The sequence below is a fragment of the Anser brachyrhynchus genome (genome assembly GCF_964034855.1).
Source record: "Anser brachyrhynchus genome assembly, contig: SCAFFOLD_49, whole genome shotgun sequence".
NCBI lineage: Eukaryota > Metazoa > Chordata > Aves > Anseriformes > Anatidae > Anser > Anser brachyrhynchus.
Window position 1 is genome coordinate 616339 of NW_027664038.1, and position 8063 is coordinate 624401.

The 8063-nt window shown below is 52.5% G+C and overlaps 1 long non-coding RNA gene across 1 annotated transcript in view; it reads left to right on the forward strand.

Annotated features, from left to right (window-relative positions):
* The window catches only part of LOC308186471, a 71189-nt gene extending 63850 nt beyond the window's left edge, over positions 1–7339 (forward strand). Inside the window, exon 2 of the long non-coding RNA XR_013944072.1 lies at positions 6728–7339. This is a non-coding gene — a long non-coding RNA (uncharacterized lncRNA). The remainder of the gene's footprint in view (positions 1–6727) is intronic.
* The last annotated feature ends 724 nt before the right edge of the window (positions 7340–8063 follow it).

Below are 8063 nucleotides of genomic sequence, written 5' to 3' on the forward strand. Positions count from 1 at the left end.
CAACTGGGGATGCAGTGCAGTGAGTCCAGAGAGTGCAGTGACACCACTGGGGATGCAGTGCAGTGAGTCCAGAGAGTGCACTGGCACCACTGGGGATGCAGTGCAGTGAGTCCAGAGAGTGCACTGGCACCACTGGGGATGCAGTGCAGTGAGTCCAGAGAGTGCACTGGCACCACTGGGGATGCAGTGCAGTGAGTCCAGTGAGTGTACTGGCACCACTGGGGATGCACTGCAGTGAGTCCAGAGAGTGCACTAGCACCACTGGGGATGCAGTGCAGTGAGTCCAGAGAGTGCACTGGCACCACTGGGGATGCAGTGCACTGAGTCCAGAGAGTGCACGCGCTCCACTGGGGATGCAGTACCGTGAGTCCAGAGAGTGCACTGGCACCACTGGTGATTCAGTGCAGTGAGTCCAGAGAGTGCACTGGCAGCACAGAGGATGTAGTGCAGTGAGTCCAGAGAGTGCTCTGGCACCACCGGGGATGCAGTGCAGTGAGTCCAGAGAGTGCACTGGCACCACTGGGGATGCAGTGCAGTGAGTCCAGAGAGTGCACTGGCACCACTGGGGATGCACTTCAGTGAGTCCAGAGAGTGCACTGGCACCACTGGTGATGCACTGCAGTGAGTCCAGAGAGTGCACTGGCACCACTGGGGATGCACTGCAGTGAGTCCAGAGAGTGCACTGGCACCACTGGGGATGCAGTGCAGTGAGTCCAGAGAGTGCACTGGCTCCAGAGGGAATGCACTGCAGTGAGTCCAGTGAGTGCACTGGCACCACTGGGGATGCAGTGCAGTGAGTGCAGAGAGTGCACTGGCACCACTGGACATGCAGTGCAGTGAGTCCAGAGAGTGCAGTGGCACCACTGGCGATGCAGTGCAGTGAGTCCAGAGAGTGCACTGGCAGCAGTGGGGATGCAGCGCAGTGAGTCCAGAGAGTGCACTGGCAATACTGGGGATGCAGTGCAGTGAGTCCAGAGAGTGCACTGGCACCACTGGGGCTGCAGTGCAGTGAGTCCAGAGAGTGCACTGGCACCACTGGGGATGCAGTGCAGTGAGTCCAGAGAGTGCTCTGGCACCACTGGGGATGCACTGAAGTGAGTCCAGAGAGTGCACTGGCACCACTGGGGATGCAGTGCAGTGAGTCCAGAGAGTGCACTGGCAACACTGGGGTTGCAGTGCAGTGAGTCCAGAGAGTGCACTGGCACCACTGGGGATGCAGTGCAGTGAGTCCAGAGTGTGCACTGGCACGACTGGGAATGCAGTGCAGTGAGTCCAGAGATTGCACTGGCACCACTGGGGATGCACTTCAGTGAGTCCAGAGAGTGCACTGGCACCACAGGTGATGCACTGCAGTGAGTCCAGAGAGTGCACTGGCAGCACTGGGGATGCAGTGCAGTGAGTCCAGAGAGTGCACTGGCACCACTGGGAATGCACTGCAGTGAGTCCAGAGAGTGCACTGGCACCAGAGGGAATGCAGTGCAGTGAGTCCAGAGAGGGCACTGGCACCACTGGTGATGCAGTGCAGTGAGTGCAGAGAGTGCACTGGCACAACTGGGGATGCAGTGCAGTGAGTCCAGAGAGTGCAGTGACACCACTGGGGATGCAGTGCAGTGAGTCCAGAGAGTGCACAGGCAGCACTGGGGATGCAGTGCAGTGAGTCCAGAGAGTGCACTGGCACCACTGGGGATGCAGTGCAGTGAGTCCAGAGAGTGCACTGGCACCACTGGGGATGCAGTGCAGTGAGTCCAGTGAGTGTACTGGCACCACTGGGGATGCACTGCAGTGAGTCCAGAGAGTGCACTGGCACCACTGAGAATGCACTTCAGTGAGTCCAGAGAGTGCACTGGCACCACTGGGGATGCAGTGCAGTGAGTCCAGAGAGTGCACTGGCACCACTGAGAATGCACTTCAGTGAGTCCAAAGAGTGCACTGGCACCACTGGGGATGCACTGCAGTGAGTCCAGAGAGTGCACTAGCACCACTGGGAATGCAGTACAGTGAGTCCAGTGAGTGCACTGGCACCACTGGGGATGTAGTGCAGTGACTCGAGAGAGTGCACTGGCACCACTGGGGATGCACTGCAGTGAGTCCAGAGAGTGCAGTGGCACCACTGGGGATGCAGTGCAGTGAGTCCAGAGAGTGCACTGGCACGACTGGGGATGCACTGCAGTGAGTCCAGAGAGTGCACTGGCACCACTGGGGATGCAGTGCAGGGAGTCCAGAGAGTGCACTGGCAGCACTGGGGATGCAGTGCAGTGAGTCCAGAGAGTGCACTGGCACCACTGGGGATGCACTGCAGTGAGTCCAGAGAGCGCACTGGCACCACTGGGGATGCACTGCAGTGAGTCCACAGAGTGCACTGGAACCACTGAGAATGCACTTCAGTGAGTCCAGAGAGTGCACTGGCACCACTGGGGATGCACTGCAGTGAGTCCAGAGAGTGCACTAGCACCTCTGGGGAATGCAGTGCAGTGAGTCCAGTGAGTGCACTGGCACCACTGGGGATGCAGTGCAGTGAGTCAAGAGAGTGCACTGGCACCACTGGGGATGCACTGCAGTGAGCCCAGAGAGTGCACTGGCACCACTGGGGATGCGGTGCCGGGAGTCCAGAGAGTGCTTTGGCACCACTGGGGATGCACTGCAGTTACTCCAGAGAGTGCACTGGCAACAGTGGGGACGTCAGTACAGTGAGTCCAGAGAGTGCACTGGCACCACTGGGGATGCACTGCAGTGAGTCCAGAGAGTGCACTGGCACCACTCAGGGTGCAGTGCGGTGAGTCCAGAGAATGCACTGGCACCAATGGGGATGCAGTGCAGTGAGTCCAGAGAGCGCACTGGCTCCACTGGGGATGCAGTGCACTCAGTCCTGTGAGTGTACTGGCACCACTGGGGATGCAGTGCAGTGAGTCCAGAGAGTGCACTGGCACCACTGAGAATGCACTTCAGTGAGTCCAGAGAGTGCACTGGCACCACTGGGGATGCAGTGCAGTGAGTCCACAGAGTGCACTGGCACCACTGGGGATGCAGTGCAGTGAGTCCAGAGAGTGCACTGGCACCACTGTGGATGCAGTGTAGTGAGTGCAGAGAGTGCACTGTGAACACTGTGGATGCAGTGCAGTGAGTCCAGAGAGTGCACTGGCACCACTGGGGATGCAGTGCAGTGAGTCCAGAGTGTGCACTGGCACCACTGGGGATGCACTGCAGTGAGTCCAGAGATTGCACTGGCACCACTGGGGATGCACTGCAGTGAGTCCAGAGAATGCACTGGCACCACTGGGGATGCAGTGCAGTGAGTCCAGAGAGTGCACTGGCACCACTGGGGATGCAGTGCAGTGAGTCCAGAGAGTGCACTGGCACCAGAGGGAATGCACTGCAGTGAGTCCAGTGAGTGCACTGGCACCACTGTGGATGCACTGCAGTGAGTCCAGAGAGTGCACTGGCACCACTGGGGATGCACTGCAGTGAGTCCAGAGAGTGCACTGGCACCACTGGGGATGCACTGCAGTGAGTCCAGAGAGTACACTGGCACCACTGGGGATGCAGTGCAGTGAGTCCAGAGAGTGCACTGGCACCACTGGGGATGCAGTGCAGTGAGTCCAGAGAGTGCACTGGCAGCAGTGGGGATGCAGTGCAGTGAGTTTGCCGTCGCACAGGAGCCTCTATACTTCATTTTCTCCTCATCACCCCTAGCAATAATATGATACGTATCCACCCTAGCATAGACAAACCGAGCTCCTTTTGACCTCACAGAGGGTGAGTCTGAGCTAGTCTCAGGGTTTAACGTTGAATACGCCGCAGGACCCTTCGCCTTATTCTTCCTAGCTGAATATGCGAACATTATGCTAATAAATACACTTACAGCCATCATATTCCTAAACCCAAGCGCCCTAGGGCCACCCACAGAACTATTCCCCGTCATCCTAGCCACAAAAGTCCTCCTACTATCTTCTGGTTTCTTATGGGTCCGAGCTTCATACCCACGATTCCGATATGACCAACTAATGCACCTACTATGAAAAAACTTCCTACCCCTCACACTAGCTCTGTGCCTCTGACACATCAGCATACCTATCTGCTATGCAGGCCTACCTCCTTACATAAGGAAATGTGCCTGAACTACAAAGGGTCACTATGATAAAGTGAACATAGAGGTATAACAGCCCTCTCATTTCCTGTTGACCTTAGAAAAGTAGGAATTGAACCCACACAAGAGAAATCAAAATTCTCCATACTTCCCTTATATTATTTTCTAGTAGAGTCAGCTAATCAAGCTATCGGGCCCATACCCCGAAAATGATGGTTTAACCCCCTCCTCTACTAATGAACCCTTACGCGACCCCAATCATAACCTTCAGCCTCATCTTGGGCACCACAATCACAATTTCCAGCAACCACTGAGTTCTGGCCTGGACAGGACTGGAGATCAACACACTAGCCATCATTCCCCTAATTGCCAAATCCCACCACCCACGAGCAGTAGAAGCCGCAACGAAATACTTCCTAACCCAAGCAGCTGCTTCCGCCCTGGTCCTATTCTCTAGCATAACCAATGCCTGAGTCACCGGCCAATGAGACATCACACAAATAAACCACCCAACCTCCTGTCTACTACTGACAGCAGCAATCGCTATTAAACTGGGCCTAGTGCCATTTCACTTCTGATTCCCAGAAGTACTACAAGGATCGCCACTAATAACAGCCCTGCTACTCTCGACCCTCATAAAATTCCCCCCACTAACCCTGCTCCTACTAACATCCAAATCCCTCGACCCAGCTCTACTCACCGCCATGGCCCTAGCCTCAACAGCACTAGGAGGCTGAATAGGACTGAACCAAACACAAACACGCAAAATCCTAGCCTTCTCGTCCATCTCCCACTTAGGCTGAATCGCCATCATCCTAGTTTACAGCCCCAAATTGGCCTTACTTACCTTCTACCTATACACAATCATAACATCAGCCGTATTCCTAGCCCTTAACAAAATCAAAGCCCTTAACCTATCCATGATCACAACCTCATGAACAAAAACCCCAGTGCTAAACGCCACCCTAATACTAGTACTTTTATCCCTAGCAGGCCTCCCCCCATTAACAGGCTTTATACCAAAGTGACTTATCATCCAAGAACTAACTAAACAGGAAATAACACCAGCAGCCATGGCAATTGCCATGCTATCACTGCTCAGCCTCTTCTTCTACCTACGCCTCGCATACCACTCAACAATTACCCTTCCCCCCAACTCCTCTAACCACATAAAACAATGATACACTAGCAAAGCCCCAAGCACACCTACTGCGGTCCTTGCCTCACTATCAATCCTCTTACTTCCCCTGTCCCCAATAATACATGCCATTGTCTAGAAACTTAGGATAACACCCCAAACCGAAGGCCTTCAAAGCCTTAAATAAGAGTTAAACCCTCTTAGTTTCTGCACATTAAGACTTACAGAATATTAACCTGTATCTTCTGAATGCAAGTCAGACGCTTTAATTAAGCTAAAGCCTCCCTAGACAGATGGGCTTCGATCCCACAAAACTCTAGTTAACAGCTAAATGCCTAAACCAATTGGCTTCTGCCTACAAAGACCCTGACGCACCCTAGTGCGCATCGATGAGCTTGCAACTCAACATGAATTTCACTACAGAGCCGATAAGAAGAGGAATTAAACCTCTGTAAAAAAGGACTACAGCCTAACGCTTCAACACTCAGCCATCTTACCCGTCACCTTCATCAACCGATGACTATTTTCCACTAACCATAAGGATATTGGCACCCTGTACCTCATCTTCGGGGCATGAGCAGGAATAGTCGGCACCGCACTCAGCCTATTAATCCGCGCAGAACTAGGACAACCAGGAACTCTCCTAGGCGACGACCAAATTTACAACGTAATCGTTACCGCTCACGCCTTTGTAATAATCTTCTTTATAGTCATACCCATCATGATCGGAGGATTCGGCAACTGATTAGTCCCCCTCATAATCGGTGCCCCCGACATAGCATTCCCGCGAATAAACAACATAAGCTTTTGACTCCTCCCCCCATCATTCCTCCTCCTACTAGCCTCATCCACTGTAGAAGCTGGTGCCGGCACAGGCTGAACTGTCTACCCTCCCCTAGCAGGTAACCTTGCCCACGCCGGAGCTTCAGTAGACCTGGCTATCTTCTCACTCCACTTAGCCGGTATCTCCTCCATCCTTGGGGCCATCAACTTTATCACCACAGCCATCAACATAAAACCCCCCGCACTCTCACAATACCAAACCCCACTATTTGTCTGATCCGTACTAATTACCGCCATCCTACTCCTTCTATCACTCCCCGTACTCGCCGCCGGTATTACAATATTACTAACTGATCGAAACCTAAACACCACATTCTTCGACCCCGCTGGAGGAGGAGACCCAATCCTGTACCAACACCTATTCTGATTCTTCGGACACCCAGAAGTCTATATTCTGATCCTACCGGGGTTCGGAATCATCTCACACGTAGTCACGTACTACTCAGGCAAAAAGGAGCCCTTTGGCTACATGGGAATAGTCTGAGCCATACTATCCATCGGCTTCCTAGGATTCATCGTCTGAGCTCACCACATGTTTACAGTAGGAATAGACGTTGATACCCGAGCCTACTTTACATCAGCCACTATAATCATTGCCATCCCTACCGGAATCAAAGTATTTAGCTGACTAGCCACCCTGCACGGAGGAACAATCAAATGAGACCCCCCCAATACTATGAGCTCTAGGATTTATCTTCCTATTTACCATCGGAGGATTAACAGGAATCGTTCTTGCAAACTCTTCCCTAGACATCGCCCTGCACGACACGTACTACGTAGTTGCCCACTTCCACTACGTCCTATCCATAGGCGCCGTCTTTGCCATTCTAGCAGGATTTACTCACTGATTCCCACTACTCACTGGGTTTACCCTACACCAAACATGAGCAAAAGCCCACTTCGGGGTAATATTTACAGGAGTAAACCTAACGTTCTTCCCCCAGCACTTCCTAGGCCTAGCAGGAAGACCCCGACGATACTCGGACTATCCCGACGCCTACACACTATGAAACACCATTTCCTCCATCGGCTCCCTAATCTCAATAGTAGCCGTAATCATACTAATATTCATCATCTGAGAAGCCTTTTCGGCCAAACGAAAAGTCCTACAACCAGAACTAACTACCACAAACGTTGAATGAATCCACGGCTGCCCTCCCCCATACCATACTTTCGAGGAACCGGCCTTCGTCCAAGTACAAGAAAGGAAGGAATCGAACCCTCACATGCTGGTTTCAAGCCAAATGCATTAACCGCTCATGCTTCTTTCTTATGAGACGTTAGTAAACCAATTACATAGCCTTGTCAAGACTAAATCACAGGTAAAAATCCTGTACATCTCATGTGGCCAACCACTCCCAACTAGGATTCCAAGACGCCTCATCACCCATCATAGAAGAACTCGTTGAATTCCACGACCACGCCCTAATCGTTGCCCTAGCTATCTGCAGCCTAGTTCTCTACCTTTTAGCCCACATACTAACAGAAAAACTCTCGTCCAATGCTGTAGACGCCCAAGAAGTAGAGCTGATCTGGACAATCCTACCTGCTATCGTCCTGGTACTCCTCGCCCTCCCATCCCTACAAATCCTCTACATAATGGACGAAATCGATGAACCAGACCTCACCCTAAAAGCCATCGGCCACCAATGATACTGAAGCTACGAATACACAGACTTCAAAGACCTATCCTTCGACTCCTACATAGTGCCCACCCCAGACTTACCCAACGGCCACTTCCGACTGCTAGAAGTTGACCACCGCGTAGTTATCCCAATAGAATCCCCCATCCGCGTAATCATTACTGCAGGAGACGTACTCCACTCCTGAGCAGTCCCAACGCTCGGAGTTAAAACAGACGCAATCCCAGGCCGACTAAACCAAACTTCATTCATTACCACCCGGCCTGGGATTTTTTACGGACAATGCTCAGAAATTTGCGGGGCTAATCACAGCTACATACCCATTGTAGTAGAATCAACCCCACTCCCACATTTC